Consider the following 17,860-nt stretch of genomic DNA (forward strand, 5'->3'; position numbering starts at 1 on the left):
AGCTGCTCACACCACATTGCAAGGTGGAGAGAAGCTCGAGATCCATGTCAACCCCAGGCTAGGTGGCCTTAGAAAGGCTTAGGGTTTTGCTCTGTTTTATTTTTCCTTTTCAGTCCCAGGTGCAGGTAATGGCATCCTGGACCCTGGAGCTAGAGCCATGGGGAACTTGGAGCCCAGAATTCTAGGATAGATGTTGTAGCTGGGCCAGTAGAAAAGCACTGAGAATCCAGGTTCCCAAGGTACTAGCCTAGGGGAGGCTTCAGACTTGAACCTAGTGAGACTAATACTATCTAAGATATTTTGTTAAACTGTGAGTCTAATACCTCTGGTTGTTGTTGACTGTCTTGAATAAGTTGGATTGGCAGCATAGTAAGATTGAAAGTGAATTGGCCCCAGTGCATTTCAGCAACTAGGGACAGAGGTCTCAGCTTTTAAGCAACTGTGGGTTTGAAGGCCAAGGCTAATGGAGCTGGAGATAGGGCAAGTGAAGGGATCTCTCGTGATGGGGGTGGGGGCTTATTGGCAACAACCAGGAACTTCATTATTTTAGTTCCCCTTAGAACAGGTGTGTGTTGCCTGTGAGGAGGGCAGTTGGCACTTGGCAACTTACTGTGGACTACAAGGAGGTAGCTAAACAAAGTTATCATGTCCATTGCTACAGTCGTGCCAGAACTTGTCAACGTCTTAGACCAGGTAGCTCAGGTTCAGGGTGAATGGTATAGATTATTGACCTTACCAATGCTTGTTTCCCTTTTCCCATGGCTGAAACTAGTCAGGAGATTTGATTTCACTTGGTAAGGAGTCAAATATACTTTTATTGTTCTTTTCCAGGGCTACCTGCACTCTTTCATATTGTCACATTATGGGATAGACACCTAAAAGAAACTTCTCTTTATGAAGGTGTGATACCTCTACATTGAAGACCTAATATTCACCAGGTCAGATGAGGCCATGGAGGCAGAAGCCCTACATCAGATAGGGGACTACATAAGGCACAAGCGGTAGAAAACCAATCACTAGAAAATCCAGTGTCAAGTCTACTCTGTCAATTTTTGGGGAAAATAGTAGGTTGTGAAAACCCAACAGATTGCAGGCACAATCCAGAGTAAGCTACTGACACTTATTTCCCCAAAATCTAAAATGGAAGCCCAGAGACTTATTGGAGCCTTCAGATTTTGGAGAACCCATATTCCTCATCTGGATAGGCATTAAGGTTGGATGGAATAAGTGACTGTTAGGCTTCCAGAGGTGCCAATTCCACAAAGCTTCCACTCACTAAGCCACTTTTGAAAAGCAGCTGCTTGCCTGTTACTGGATCCTAGTTATTACTGAACAGATGACACAGGGTCATATAATCACTCTTTGTCTAGAGTTGCCTATTATGAGTTGAGTGATGCAAGATGGTCCCTTTAATAAGAATGGTAGTACACAAGAGACTTCTAATGCTAAATGGAAATGGTACATTCAAAATTGTGCTTGCCAGCGTTCCTCAGGCGTGAATGCCCTTCACAAAAACGTGGCCACTATGTCAGAAATTGAGGCTTCTAATCCAGGCCCTGGAGCCCTGCCTCACCCACTAGGTCAGTGAGCCTCCACCTATCAGGACCTGGCTCCTGAGGAATATCGTTTTTCCAGACTTACCTATAGCTTCATCCACTATGAGAGGGGTATATGGAACTGGACTTCATAAGATGTTAATCCAGTGACAGGGGATAGGAAATGGGGGTCCTGGTAAGTCTTCCTAGAGGGCTGAGCTTCAGGCCGCATTTATGACATATGAGAGAGCTTTGAGGGATGGGGCAGAAAAGACCTCCATCTATACTGATTCATGGGTGGTGACCATGAGTCTGGCTAGGTGGTCTTGGGCCTTGAGAGAACAAGTTTGGACAATCAAAGGCTCTCTCCGTTGGGGTCAGGACTAATGAAGGAATTTTGCCTCCCCCTACTTATAATTGTTCGTAGGGAATGTCACTACCCATCAGATACATTATATGTTAAACAACTAGGTTGGAGCCATTGTAAGAACAGCAGAAGTTGGTGAGTGAGTCCATTGACCATCTGGACATTGGGATGATCATGCCATGGGCACAAAACCAAATGATCCATCTAACTAAGGACAAAGCAGCTATTCCTGTGCAACTGTTATCCTTATGCTAATTAGAGCCCTCAAAAGGTCGAATGGCCCTCAACCTATCCCCAACTGGCAAAGTGACAGTCTCTCATCTCTGGGCAAGAAGTTTGTCCTTGCTAATTAACAGCTGCAACATCATGCACCTGACTGCCCAGGTCAGGCATCCAACCTCCCAGAAGCTACATCTGTGACAAATTAATGTCATCCTAGGAAGGAGAAAGGCTCTTCTATCGAATAGTTCTGGAATCCTGTCTCCAGGAAAACTTACTGGATAAGAATGGGCTGCTTTTGGACAGTTTTAGCTGACCCTTTCTGATCTTTTCTTATTCCTTCCTCAGTGCAGCATTGCCTTAATCTTAATGTATCTTGCTTTCTAATAGCAAGGGGAGGTGAAACCGTTACTACGTAGCCAAAGTGAATGTATATTTACTTGGAATGTATATTCACTCTCTCTGAAGAACTTTGGAATCAATTGGGAGACACTGGCATGTGACCGCCCAGCATGGCATGGCCTCATCAAAGAAGGTGAGCAAAGCAGAATTGAAGTAGCTCAAAAGAAATGTGAGGCGAGCACATTTAGAGAATCCACCCCAAATGTTCACATGGACAATTTGTGCCCAACCTGTGGTAGAGCATTCTGAGCTCTTATTGGTCTGATCAGCCTCAGTTGGGCACGCTGAAATTTGACTCTAACATAGTGATGCTATTTTGGTTCTCTTCAAGCATGAAGAACGACAACCACCAACCAATTTGGAAGGGAGGGGACCCTCTAGCTGACATGGTGGCAATTCGGAGTCTCTGGATGGAGGGGAAGGAGAATCCTTCTTTAGTCCCTGTGGAGGAGGAGGGCAGCCTCTCCACCCAAGCCCAGAAGAGGACAAAGACTTTATATCATTTTCTTGGTGAAATTCTCAAAGTAGGGGGAAGATTTTTTTTCAATTTTTATTTTTTTTCAATTTAAATTTAAATTTTTAATTTTTTAATTTAAATTTTTTATTTTTTTTTGCAGGGGAAAGATTTTGGTGGATAAGCCAGGGAATACTGAGTTGGTGGCAATATTTTGAAAGACTGGATATCAATTTAGAAAGGATGCATACAAGGAGCTGATGATCTCTTAGTCATTTTACTATAGATGACCCTGATGCCTGGTGAAAAATTGTTGCCTGTGTTGAAGCGTCATCATCTGTGCTCTTATCATCTATTGTTCTTGATACTACTCTTATTCATCATCACTACCTTACATCAGGATGAGAATCTGTGACTAACCTGGATTTGTCCCTGATACTATGTTCCTGATACTCATGGCATTCTTCTGCCTCACTGTCACCATCTTGCATTAGAAGACCTACTGTAAGCTGTAAAAATCTGGCATTATCCATCACATGGTTGAGATCACTGAGATCTTTGACTGATTTTTCCAAAGGGAGGAGGAAAAGCCAAATATTTCTGGCTTTTGTTCTCCACATTTTGTCTTTCTTTCTTTCTTTTTTATTATGGTGGCTCTTTAGGGGTGCCATAGTTCTCCCTATGCCAGGAATATTGTCCAGTAAGAGCCCTAAAAGCATCTAAATGGTGTAAGGTCCTCTATTAGATTCTTTGGACCTTGCCACCATGGGGTGGTATGTGATAGGACCAGTATCCAGCAGGGCTCCTCCTTCCCCTGCCTCAATGTGAGTTAGGCTAGATCTCCCCTAAATGTCACCTGGTCACCTAGAAGCATAAAAGGGGGATAGGGATAGGAACCCTTCAGATTTGGTGTTTGCCAAGTCATGCTATACCCTGCCCTGCTGACCAGATATTTTTCCATGTGGAGATAAGTTGAGTGATGACTATCCCAACTAAGTGGTACTGTATATCTTTGCTATGCTAAGATTAAGAAAATCTCCTTTTGTTCAGTGGCCTTACTCTGTCTCAGTATCAAACCTGAACTAATAGGGTCCTAGCATCAAACAGTATTTTTGTATGTTTTTTAAAAATTGTTGCTTCTCTGTTTTAATTTTTTTTTGGTCACATGTCTGATTCGTTAATCTCTTATTTCATTCTGTTGTTGAAAGTGTTTAGAGATACACATTTTCTCCTAAGGTCTCCTTTGACGATATCTGAAAAAATTCAGTATGTAGCAGTATTGTTATCATTTTTTAAATGAAATTATTCATTATTTCTGTGATTTGTTCTTTGACCCATTCATTCTTTAAAACCTCATTTAGTTCCATGTAAGTCTTAATCCCTTCTTTGAATAATTATATTTATTATAATTTTGTTAAATTATGGCCTGTAAAAGATGTATTCAATATTTCTACTTCTCTGCCTTTATGCATTTGTTATAATGCAAAACATGGTAAATTTTTGTAAAGGTACAATACAAAGCTGAGAAATATGTATTTTTGCTCCTTACAATTCCAGTTCTTTTCATTCTCTTGATGAGGCTTTCAGGGAGGGGGAAGTTTTGGTGCTTAAAATTTTGGAGATTTCTTGCTTATCTTTTAATTGTATCTGTTTTGAATATTGCCATGTGTGAGACCGTGTCTACCATGCTGACTACTAGTATGACTACTATATATGTATTTTTTATTTCTATGAGGCATAATAGGTTTTTAAATTTGTGTCACTCTTTAGATTTCAAGTGTGCTTTTTGTAACCTTTTTTTTGTGTGTGTGATTCTGTTTTCTAATCCATTATGCCAGCTTACATTTTTTATGCATAAAGCCATCCTATTTACATTCATGGATATGCTTATTAGGTATATTTTCTCCCCTATAACATGCTTTAAGAACTTTTCATATATATGCTACTCTCTGCCCCTTTTCAAGATAAAATAAAGTGGAGGATAAAAAGGTAATGAAATCAACATTAGTAATTGGAGTAATTTGTGTAATTGGAGTAGTTTGACTTTACTATTCCTTTGCTCTGTTTCACTTTTCTCAGCCTAGACCTGCATTGCTTGATATTGTTACCCTTTTTCTCTTTCCTCTTAATTCCCTTTTTATAAGCAACCTTAAATAGTTGAAGTGTGTTTTACTTGTGACTATTCTATCCCTAATTCTAATATCTCTTTTTAGTCCTCTTTTTTCCTTTCCTTCACCTTGCTTATTTCCCCACTTATTAGATTTGTACACTTTGTGTCTGAATGTATCTTTATTCTTCCTTTGCTTGCTTCAGATAATAGTGATGTTCAGCTGTCCATTCTTATTCCCCTACCTTTTCTTTTCTCTCATAAAACAAACAAAATAAAACAAAACCACTTGAAGTCTTGAATTTGCCTTTCTTTGCTCCCCTTTTGGATCTTGAAGAGAAAATGGTCTCTTTCTTCCCTATTAAGATCTAAGTATTTGATATTCATTAAACTCCTTGAAATTCATAAAATGCATTTATCTTTCTTTTCTTTTCTTTTCTTTTCTTTTCTTTTCTTTTCTTTTCTTTTCTTTTTTTTTTTGTCTTCTATGTTTGCATTTCAAAGATTCTACCTAACTCTGGTCTTCTCAACAGGAATGCTAGACATAATCTATTCTATGAAAGGTCCATTTTCTCCCCTATTATATTATATGCACTTTTACATGATACGTTATTATTGGCTTTGAGCCTTTTTATCTTTTGCCTTTTGGTTTATCATTGTCCAAGTTTTCTTTTTTCTTTAAAATAATTGTAACATAAACTTGTGATTGTAACTGTGGTTCCTTGAAAGATTTTTTTTTCCTTCTTGGCTGTTAGCAGGATTTTTTTTTCTTTGACTGAGGAATTCTGGATTTTGGCTATGCCATTTCTAGGTGTCATCAATTTGGGGTTTCTTTCAGGTGGTGGCTTGTGGATTCTGTCTGTTTTCACTTTGTCCTCTGGTTGTAATGATTTTGGGGGTAGCTTTCTTTTATTATTTCTGAGATGGTATACAGATTTTTACATTTGTTTTTGAAGGAGTATAATGATTCTTAAATTATTTCACCTTATCTTATTTTCAGGGTTGTTTTAGAGAGTGGATATGTTTTAGTTTTTCAATTTTTGGACTTTGTTTTAATGTTCTTGTTATATCATCAAACCACTGAGTTTGATTAATGCCATTTTACTTTTCAAAGTGTCTAGTACTTTGGTAGGGCTTGCTGCCTTCTATTATTAGCCATTTATCTTTCTTCCAAGTGTTCTAATTTATTTCTTTATTTCTTGTTTCAGCTCTTCCATGATTTTTTCCATCCATTTTTGGAGTGCTCATGATTAATCCATTCTTTTTTTTCCTTGGGGTTCGACTATAAATATTGTGGAGTTGTCTTTTTCTGGTGTATTATATTAGATTCCCTCAATCCATGAAATTTATTCATTATTAGGAACTTTCTCCTGTTAACTCATATCTTTAGCCTGTGTTATTGGATTTGGACTTTTTGTCAAGGATAAACCATACCCCTTCCCACAGTCTTGGATGGAATGGGTAGGCACAGGTTCTATGTCCCATTCCATTCTGAGAGTGGGATGCTGCTGGGTAGAATCTTCGTAATGCCCACATAGATGACAAGAGAAATCTAGAAAAGTAAATACATTAGTGCTACTTAAAGGGGCAAATCATGTTGGCCTGAGGACACTTACAGCCCTCATATAGCATCAATCGACTCAGGTATCGATGAAGAAGAGATAGAGTTTCATGAGAGGATGAGGCTTCTAGAATTTTTTTTTCTCCCTTGTTTCCTTTGTCCTTGAGAGAAACTTCCCTTTGGCAATGCTGGAGTGTGAAATTGATTATTGGTTATTGATTGATTGATAGCTAAGCATTTTAGTTAATAATTGTAACTAATAGCTATAGATTGCATTTGAATCAGATACTCTAGGCCTTGTTAGTAGAGTTTGTAGGAAACTTATGTACCCAAAAGGTCCTGTCTTTGAGATAAGGAACATGAGGGATAGATCAGTCAACCTGGTCAGGAGATGTTTTGCCCTAAACTGGGCCTCTCTGGTGTTCAGTGGCATCTGTCACATGACTTTCTAGAGAATTGACTAGCTCTGTGTTTTCCTTGTTACTGTGGACTTTGGGGATCCCCTCTTACAAGTCAGCAAAATGTAAGCTCACTCTTGCCTCTAATATAAACCAATCACAGACTTAGTTTAGTTTGAGGCACTTGACCTTATGTAACCACCAAACTGTATAAAAAGCCACTCTGATTGTAAGGTGTGTCTTTGGTCACTGAGGGACCACTGACCTCTATTATTGGCAACCTGCTAGCCTCATTAATAAATAGATTATATTCAGACTTTTGTGCCTCAGATTCTCCTCATTGCAGATCAGGATAGGAGAGACAAAGCAGATAGCCACAGGGTTCTGACTTACTTTGTGATCATGGCTATCTTTGCTTCTGTCATGACATCAGATGCTATTTATGAGGAACCAAAACTGCCTAATGCCAGCTTTTGGAAATGATTCAGGACAGATCCCAAGGTCTCAAATTAACCAATATAAATAGGGAGAGAGATACTAGCTGTCACTATGACTCTTTCTAGGATGAAACTGATATTCTTCTCTCTAATGCCCCTGTTTGGGTTTTCTTTTTTTCTTACTTAAATAGCTATTAGGTAAAGTTCTTGCAATAAAACTCTTTCCTTTGATCTTTCCCATAACCCTTTGAAAGCCAGATGTTTTGGGATTGTTCTTTTGGCACCCCAGAAAAGAAAACTTGGAGTGTAAGTTAAAGGACATTTGGGGAAATGGTTGGGTGGCATTCCACAAAGAAGTACTTAATAATTTTCTATATGTTTTTACTATGTTCAATAAACTATGCAATAGTAAATTAAGTGAATGAGTTCCTTGAGAATGATCCTCTGGGAAAGGGAATTCAAGAAGGGAGTGGAGTGGGTTCAGTGACTTTCCTATAATTTTTGAATAAATTATGATATACCACATTATCTATCCCACAAATCTCATTATCTGTCCTAGGCTACCTTCTGAATCCACCCAGCCAGGGTTAAAAGCACATGTACCCACACAGAGACACACAGACACACACACTGCTGAGCACCACTGACCAACATATAAGGTCTGATGTTAGTGAGGTTCATTATGAACATGTGACAGAGGGTCACAGGGGAGACCAGTTGTTTGCTAGGTGGAGTAGAGTGCCACCTGGTGGGAAAATTGTACATTCCTTTGCTTGTTAATTCAGTGACAGAGGGCTTTCCTGTATGCTTGAGGAAGACAGCACATGGCCAGTAGAATAATAGTAGTACCCAAAGTGTCACATGAAGTAGCTGAGTATTCCTTGTAATGTGATTGATTTTAATTCCCTATTTCCCACAAGTTCAAAGCCAGAATAGATCCAGAGCTGCCATCTTACAAGATACCACTTTGGCTTTCAGTTTCTCTTTTGGTCATAATTTTTATAAGCAGATAAACAAGGGAGTGTTTGGGAGCCAGATGACCTAAGTTCAAATCATAATTTCAAAATATTGTCAGAGAGAAAGTCAATAAAAGACAATAAAATATTACATAAAATTGGCTTTTGGAGTTTGGGGAGTTTGAAATTCAGCAAGAGATAATGTAGGGACCACTAATACTGGTTTCAGAAGACTTGAGCTCATGTCCTTGCTTCTAGATTTGTAAGCTACATGATTATACAAAAGTTACACTCTTCCTCATCCTCAGTTTCCTCATTTTTCAGATACAGATAATATATACCTTACATGACAGTTGGTGTTCCATTCGAAAATACTAGACATAGAAAAAGAAACGAGAAACATCTTTTATGAAGTGCCTAATAAGAAAGGAGACTGTGAAAAGGAGTTTTGAGAGTAGTTCTATATTAACAAAGTCTTCTTCAAGTTAATCACAGGGATATGTTTATTACAAAAAATAGAGGCCTTTTTATCTTCTTAAAGATTGAAAATGTTCAAAATGTGGAAAAATGGCTGAACTCTTTTTAATTTGAAACACTGTCAATCAGTATAGTTGAGTCAGGTGCAAATTTCCTTCAGTAAATCTTCAGCAAGCCTGTAGTGAAAGTCTACTAAAACTCCCATTTGTCATAGTAGTTGGGAATTTCAAAATTACAAGGACACCCACAAGGAGACACATATTGATAATGAAGCCACATAGAGACGGACAGCCCTGGAGCCATCAACAACATTTTCTTGGTTTGTCTACTGCAGTCACAGAGCTATGTTGTAATGTAATGAGACTGTTTTAACTAGGCTTGTGTCCCTCTGAAGACCTTAAATAAGGCAGCCAGGTGGTGCAGTGGATAGAGTACTGGTCCTGGAGTCAGGAGGAACTGGGATCAAATCTGGCCTCAGACACTTGACACTTACTAGCTGTGTGACCCTGGGCAAGTCACTTAACCTCAATTGCCTTGCCAAAAGAAAAAAAAAAGACCTTCTATAGAGCTTTCTTCACATCTTTGTTCCTCAGAGAATAGATCAGGGGATTCAGCATTGGGATGACCACTGTGAATATCACAGCAACCATATGATCTTGGTTCATGGAATCATTGGAAGCAGGCTGAAAGTATATGAATAGACATGTCCCGTAGAAGAGGCAGACAGGTATGAGGTGGAAGGCACACATGGAAAAAGCTTTAAACCTACCTTCAGTAGAATTCATTCTTTTGATAGTGAGAAAGATGAAGAGGTAGGAAACCAAGATGGTGAAGGTAGGACTTAGAAAGGTGAAGCCTACAAAGATGAAGAGTAAGATCTCAAAAAGAAAGGTGTCTTCACAAGACAGACAGGGTCGGGGGTCCAACACAGAAAAAGTGAGTGATTACATGGACTCCGTAGAAATTTAAGCTGAACATAAGGATTGTATGATTGAGAGAATTGAGAAAAACAACACCAAAAGAGCCAACAACCAAAGAGATACAAACAGAGTTGGACGTGGTGACACGCTCGAGTAGTGGGTTACGGATGGCAGCACTGCAGTTATAGGCCATGGCAGCTATGAAGTAGCACTCCATTGTTGCAAATCCAGCATAAAACAAAACAAAACATCTGGGCCATATATCCTGGGTAGGAAACCACCTTTTTCTCAACTAAAAAATTCACCAGGGTCTGTGGGATGGTAATTGAGGAGTACCAGAAATCCAAGAAGGAGAGGCTCTTCAGGAAAAAATATATAGGAGTGTGCAGATTTTAACTCATATGGATCAAGAAGAACATGGTCATATTCCCCACCAGAGTGATAATATATATGGCCAAAAATGTTCCCCAAAGCAGCTTCTTCAGCTGAGGGTCATTGGTGAGACTCAGCAATTCAAATTCCATTATTATGCTTAAGTCCCCTCCAACCATTTCCTTTCAGGGCCCTGGGTGCCCAAAAATGTGCTAGATTCAGAATGGAAAAGGAAAACAGTTTGACTGGGTCCGATAACCCTGCCCAAGGAGAGCACATTTCAGATCAGGCTGATTCCCATCTGGAGACTTTGGCTTTGCCAGTGGGACCAATCATGACAGAGTCTTTTCTCAGTGGTTGGTTCCTTAACAAGGGTTTGTTGAAAAGCTACCATGCACAAAGCACTGGCCACTGAGGAAAGATGCAAAGGAAATTTTAAAACATAAAGTGAAACCTAACAGTGCCTGCCCTGGAGCGTTTACAGTCTGATAAGGAAAGCTAATAAGTTATCAATAATTTTTTGACTGTCTTCTCTGTGTCTTGCTCAGTGAAAGATGATCTTTGCTTTTCAGGAGTTTACAATTTATTTAGAGAGATCTAGCTGAAACATAAGTAAACATCCCCAAATGAAATTACACAAATGCAGTTACTAAATGTCATGTTACCAAATTCTTCCTAAATTTTAATAAGGGAGGTTGGTCTCGTACTAAGGAATAGAGTAGAGCAAAAGAGTGGGTCAATGTGAGAGCCTGAATGATCCTAAGTGTCCCAGCAAAACTTATGTAGGCTCATTGATTAATCTTTGTAATAGCCAATATATTGTCAGAGTCTGTGGGAAAAAGAAAAATGAAAAGTTACTTTACTTTATTTTGGGGGCAGGGCTAGGCAATGGGATTAAGTGACTTGCGCAGGGTCACATAGCTAGTAAGTGTTATATGTCTGAGGCCAGATTTGAGCTCAGGTCCTCCTGAATCCAGGGCTGGTGCTCTATCCACTGTGCCACCTAGCTGCCCTGAAAAGTTACTTTCTGTGATAAAACCACAATCTCTAACAAACCCAATGAAAATTGGGATGGACACATCATGGAAAATAGTTGCTTAGTTGCTTAAACCTGCTGGGATCTTCCAGCCCTTCTTTCTCTTTTCTGGATTTAGGAGAACGATAATGGTTTAGGAGTAGGCATACAAAAGATTGCAAAGCTGCTACCAGGTGGATATTGGAAGGAGGAAGGGAGAAAAAAGGGAAGAGTCAGAGAGAAGGGAGGGGAGGTACTGATGACATAGGGAGGACTTCAGAAGTTTTCCTCTCATCTTGCACAGGAGATATAGGAGGTAGTGAAAGACAGGCCCTTAGAGGCCTATCCTTGCCTTGCCTGAGAAACTATATGAATGGTTTACTCTGGAAGCAGGAGAGAAGTATGGTAGAATTTAAGAAGAAGGGGAGAGAGAGAGAGAGAGAGACAGACAGACAGACACAGATAGGCAGGCAGACAGACACAGAGGGAGACAGACAGACAGAGAGAGACAGAGAGGCAGAGAGAGTCAGCATATAGGAACCACTTTCTAGTCCCTGTGACCAGCAAAAAACACTAGGAGAAGACAAAACTTGGAATAACCTCATGTCAGGGACTTAAGAAACTATGGGCATTTGGTCTAGAGTCTCTATATTATTTTCTTCCATATTTTAACAAAATATTCTCCAGCAATATTATTAAATGGATTTTTCAATGGGAAAGGGCATCTCAATATTCTGTTTAAAACTCATTTAACACCTCTATTTGAAGACAAATAATGAGGAAAGAGTAGAAGAGACCAAGTGAGCTTCAGTCACTGGAGAACTTTGGGTAGGAAATAAGCTAGGTAGAGTTTCTGTAAATCATTGAGACAGGAAAGGGCTCTGAAAGTAACAACAAACTATTTGATAATAGGTGCAGCTAAGTGGCACAGTGGATAGAGCACCAGCCTTGAAATTAGGAAGACCTGAGTTCAAATCCAGTCTCAGACCAGACATTTGACACTTACTAGTATGTGACCCTGGTCAGGTCACTTGACCCCAATTGCCTCGTGAAAGAAAAAAAAACCCAACAAAAAACCTCAAAAAACTATTTGATAATACCTGTCACATGTCACACCTGGTGGGAAGATACTCTGGATAGAGAAAAAACAAGGAAAATAGCCCAATAAATGCAACAGTTTAAATCTGGCAGGAGTTTGTTTTAGAACAATGCCTTACATTACATACCACAATAAGCTCCAAATGGACACATAACTTAGACACTGAAAGTTATATAATAAAAAAATTAAAGGAGCAAGAAAGAAAATTACTTTGACACCGTGGATAGGGAAAGGGTTCATGACCAAACAAGGGACAGAGAGGATCACAGAAGATTAAATGAACAGTTTTGGTTACATAAAATGAAAAAAGTTTTGTGCACAGTGTGCACAAACAAAACCAGTATGGTTAAAATTAGAAGGGAAGCAGAAAATTGGGGAAAAAAATCTTTTCAGCAAATTTCTCTGATAAAGGTGTCCTATTCAAGACATGTACAGAACTGATCCAAATATTCTAGACCAAGAGCCAGTTTCCAATAGATAAATGTTCAAAAAAATAATAATAATTCTCAAGGAAATTCAAGTTATCTATAACCATATGAAAAATGTGCTAAATAATTCATAATTAAAGAAATTAAAATTAAAACAGCTCATACCCATCAAATTGTTGAAGACGACAAAAACTGAAAAAGGTAGTTGCTGGAAAGAACATAGGAGAACAAGCATGCTAATGCACTGTTGAAAGAACTGTGATTGGTCTAACGTGTGACCCCAAAATCATTAAACTGTATTGACATCAAAGAGAGAAGAAAGGGACTCATGTAAAAGAATGTTTACAGCAAAGAACTGGAAACTAAGAAGTGCCCATCAGTTAGGGGAATGGCTGAACAAGTTGTGATATGTTAATGTTATGGAATATTTTCGTACCATAAGAAATGACCAAAGGTACATTTTTTAGGGAAACCTGGAAAGAATTGTATGAATTGATGAAGAGTTTGGTGACCAGGATCCAGAGAATAATCTATATAATTACAACATTGTAAAGAAAAACAACTATGAAAGACTTAAGAATGGTGTTCAACGCACTGACCAATCTATTCCTGACAACTTTCTGACAGAGGGGTGATGGACAAAGGGTACAGAATGAGGTGTGTATTTTGAGACATGCCAATGTGGGAATGTGTTTTACTTAACTATGCATATTTAGACACCCCCAAAACAGGAGAAAGGAAAGAAAAGAGGGTCATTGAAACACTTTTAAAAATACACAGAAAAGAGCAGATGGAATGCTAAAGAGAAATGCAAGCAAGCAAGACAGCTTTGGAAATTACATGTTGTTTATACACTTGAAAGTACAATAAGCTATATTGAAACAGATTTAGTTTCATGGACGATTTTCATTTTCTTTTCTTTCTATATGGAAATGCTGTTTTTTGGTGTTTGTTGACTTCTGAATAAAAATACAGTCTAATAAGAAAAAAGGAAAAATGGCATAACCTAGTAAGGTAGCTTTGTAAATATGGACATCTTTGTAACTGCTATGAGGGCTTCTGGGAATTATTTCAGGCAATTATGGCTCTCATAAGCTTTCAAAACTTAACTCACCAATTTTTAGTCCAACAATTGCTTTCTTTTCAATAAAAGCAGGCGGGGAGTGCCCATTAGGCTTAGGCAACAAAGCCCCAGTAGATTTCCAAAAAAAGCGTATGGCTTCAAGGCAAAGAGGTGAAGATGTGAACAGTCCAAGTTGAGGACCTAGAGAAATGATTTCCAAATGGTCTCCAAAACAAAACTTCTCTGAGGGTGTCCTCTAATCTCCTTTTTTTTCCTTAAAGTAGATCAATACCAATGTTGGAAAAGGGATAAGTAGAAGAGTTTGGGAATGTGATGAATACCAGGGTAGCAGCATACAAATGAGAGTCAAGAAGCCTAAATGTGGACAAATGAAAAAACACCTTTATGATGGTGTTTTACTGTCAAAGATTAAAAACAGACTTGACATTCTTCTCTTTTAAAAAAAATAATTTATTTTGATGAATTAACAATCACTTCCATAAGCTTTTGAGTTTTTTGACTTGGAAAATAGATCCAGGAGAGATAATTTTAAAATTATTGGACTATCTTAAAGCCATGATCAAAAAGAGCCTAGACATCATCTTTCAAGAAATTATCAAGGAAAACTGTCCTGATATATTAGAACCAGAGGGCAAAATAGAAGTGGAAAGAATCCATCGATCACCTCCTGAAAGAGATCCCCAAAGGAAAACTCCTAAGAATATTGTAGCCAAATTCCAGAGTTCCCAGGTCAAGGAGAAAATATTGCAAGCAGCCAGAAAGAAACAATTCAAGTATTGTGGAAACACAGTCAAGATAACACAAGATCTAGCAGCTTCTACATTAAGGGACTGCAGGGCTTGGAACATAATATTCCAGAGGGCAAAGGAGATAGTTTTACAACCAAGAATCACCTACCCAGCAAAACTGAGTATAATCCTTCAGGGGAAAAAATGGACATTCAAGCATTCTTCATGTAAAGACCAGAGCCAAATAGAAAATTTGACTTTCAAATACAAGACTCAAGAGAAACATGAAGAGGTAAACAGGAAAGATAAATCATAAGGGACTTATTAAGGTTGAACTATTTATATTCCTGCATGGAAAGGTGATATTTGTAACTCATGAGACTTTTGTCAGTATTAGGATAGTTGGAGGGGAAAAATTATATGTATGTATGTGTATATATATATATTTATATACACACATACACATATATACATATATATATACATATATATATACATACATATATATATATATACACACACACAGATAGATAGAGGGCACAAGGTGAGTTGAAGATGAAGGGATAATATCTGGAGAATAAAATTAAGGGGTGAGAGAGGATTATACTGGGAGAAGAAGAAAGGGAGAGGTAGAATGGGGTAAATTGTCTCACATAAAGCAGACAAGAAAAGGCTTTTACAGTGGAGTGGAAGTGGGGGAAGGTGAGAAGGAATGAGTGAATCTTAATCTCATCGGATTTGGCTTAAGGAGGGAATAATATACACACTCAATTGGGTATGGAAATCTATCTTACCCTATAGGAAAATAGGGGGGAAGCGGATAAGAGAGAGAGGAATGATAGAAGGGAGGGGAAGGGGGTAATCAGAAGCAAAGACTTCTAAGGAGAGACAGGGTCAAAAGAGAGAATAGAATAAATGGGGGGGTGGGATAGGATTAAGGGAAATACAGTTAGTTTTCCACAACATGACTACTATGGAAGTGTTTTGCATGACTACACATATATAATCTGCATGGAGTTGCTTGCCTTCTCAATGAGGATGGGTGGGGAGGGAGGAAGGGAGAAAATTTGGAACCCAAAGTTTTAAAAACAAATGTTAAAAAAATTGTTTTCACATGCAACTGGGAAATAAGATATACAGAAAATGCGGTATAGAAATCTATCCTGACCTACAGGAAAATTGAAGGGGAAGGAGATAAGAGAATGGGGGGAGAGATAGAAGGGAGGGCAGATTAGGGGAAGGGGTATTCAGAATGCATGCCATCTTGGGGGTGGGGGGAGGAACGAGATGGGAAGAATATTTGGAATTCAAAATCTTGTGGAAGTGAATGTTGAAAACTAAAAATAAATAAATTTTTTAAAAGTTTTAAAAAATTTATTCATTTTGATATATCAACAATCATTTCCATAAGCTTCTGAGTTTAAAATTTTTCTTCCCCTTGCAAGATGGCATGCAATCTGATATAGGCTTTACATATGCATTCCTATTAAACATATTTTCACATTAGTGATGTTGTAAGGAAGAATTAGAACCAATAGAAGGAACCACCAGAAAGAGGAAAAACAAAACAGAAGGGGAAAAAAAAAGCAAATAGTATTCAATCTGCATTCAAATTCCATAGTTCTTTCTTTGGATGTGGATAGCATTTTCTGTCATGAGACCTTTGGAGATGTCTTAGATCCTTGCATTGCTGAGAAGGGCCAAGTCTATCAACATTTGTCATCTCACAACTTGGCTGTTGCTGTTGTATAACAATGTTCTCCGGGTTCTGCTCACTTCGCTCAGCATTAGTCCATACAAGTGTTTCCAGGTTTTTATGAAGTCTGCCTGATCATCATTTTTTTATTTTTTAGTGAGGTAGTTGGGGTTAAGTGACTTGACCAGAGTCACACAGCTAGGAAGTATTATGTGTCTGAGTCCGCATTTGAACTCGGGTCCTCCTGACTCCAGGGCTGATACTCTATCCACTGCGCCACCTATCTGCCCCCTGTTCATCATTTCTTATAGCACAATAGTATTCCATCACATTCATATACTACAACTTGTTCAGCCATTCCCCAATTTATGGGCATCCCCTCAATTTCCAATTCTTTGCCACCACAAAAAAGAGCTGCTATAAATATTTTTGTACATGTGGGTCCTTTTCCCATTTTTATGATCTCTTTGGGACACAGCCCTAGAAGTGCTATTGCTGGGTTAAAGGGTATGCACATTTTTATAGCCCTTTGAGCACAGTTCCAAATTACTCTCCAAAATGATTGGATCATTTCACAACCCTACCAACAATGCATTAGTGTTCCAATTTTCCCACATCTTCTCCAACATTTATCATTTTCCTGTTTTGTCACGTTGGCCAATCTGATAGGTGTGATGTGGTACCTCAGAGTTGTTTTGATTTGCATTTCTCTAATCAATAGTGATTTAGAGCATTTTTTCATTTGACTATAGATGGCTTTAATTTCATCTGAGAACTGTCTGTTCATATCCTTTGACCATTTATCAATTGTATTCTTATAAATTTGACTTAATTATATATATATATATATATATGTGTGTATTTATATTTTAGAAATGAGGCCCTTATCAGAGAGACTGGTTGTAAAAATTCTTTCTCAGTTTTCTACTTCCCTCCTAATCTTGGTTGCATTGGCAACATTTCTCTCTTTTCCCCTTTCTATGTGTTCTCTTTTTTCCAATCTGTGATGCTAAGCAAGTCACTTTAATCTTGCTGAGCCTTGATTTCCTGATCTGTAAATGTAATAATGGCAACACCAACTACCCAGGGTTGTTGAGGGTTATCAAATGAGATAATATATGTAAAAACCTTTGACAAAAACTTAAAGAACCATATACAATATGTTGACTATTGTCATTATATTGGCTCTAGGATTTCAGGATTCTTATAGAAAGGATGATATTAATGACAGTTTTTCAAAGAATTCTTGGCTCTCCCAAAAGGTCTCTTCTAGTTCTAAATCCTAGGTGTTTAAAAACTAGCATCGGTGCCGCGGGCAAAGTCACTTAACATGTACAGACCTTAGCTGCGGCTGCATCTGTCTGCCTGGATATCTATCATTTCTGTATATTACAATTTACAGCTATGAATGGAATTGAGGAGGGGCAGGAAAGAGTGGGATGTTACCGGCGGAAATGAGTTAGGGAGGAGAAGGTGCTCATTACCTAGCACCAAGAAGGGGTGATTCCTGCAGTGGCAACAGCAAGAATCTATAGTAGGTCAAGGGCTGCTATGTGGATTCCTGGGCTTCTCAGATATCGGAGAGAGCTATAACAGCAGAGCTAG

General features: G+C 38.5%; 1 long non-coding RNA gene and 1 pseudogene across 1 annotated transcript; one reads left to right on the top strand and one right to left on the bottom strand.

The window, feature by feature from the left end:
• Positions 1–645: 645 nt before the first annotated feature.
• LOC110206025 (uncharacterized) lies at positions 646–4,400 on the top strand. Its single transcript, XR_002323764.2, has 3 exons — positions 646–2,656; positions 2,855–3,047; positions 3,141–4,400. It is a non-coding gene; the product is annotated as an uncharacterized LOC110206025 (long non-coding RNA).
• A 5,028-nt stretch (positions 4,401–9,428) lies between these two features.
• Positions 9,429–10,384, bottom strand: LOC110206621 (olfactory receptor 5AU1-like; annotated as a pseudogene).
• Positions 10,385–17,860: the final 7,476 nt, after the last annotated feature.

Source organism: Phascolarctos cinereus, unplaced genomic scaffold, assembly GCF_003287225.1.
Source record: "Phascolarctos cinereus isolate Bilbo 61053 unplaced genomic scaffold, phaCin_HiC Scaffold_3;HRSCAF=262, whole genome shotgun sequence".
NCBI classification, from domain to species: domain Eukaryota; kingdom Metazoa; phylum Chordata; class Mammalia; order Diprotodontia; family Phascolarctidae; genus Phascolarctos; species Phascolarctos cinereus.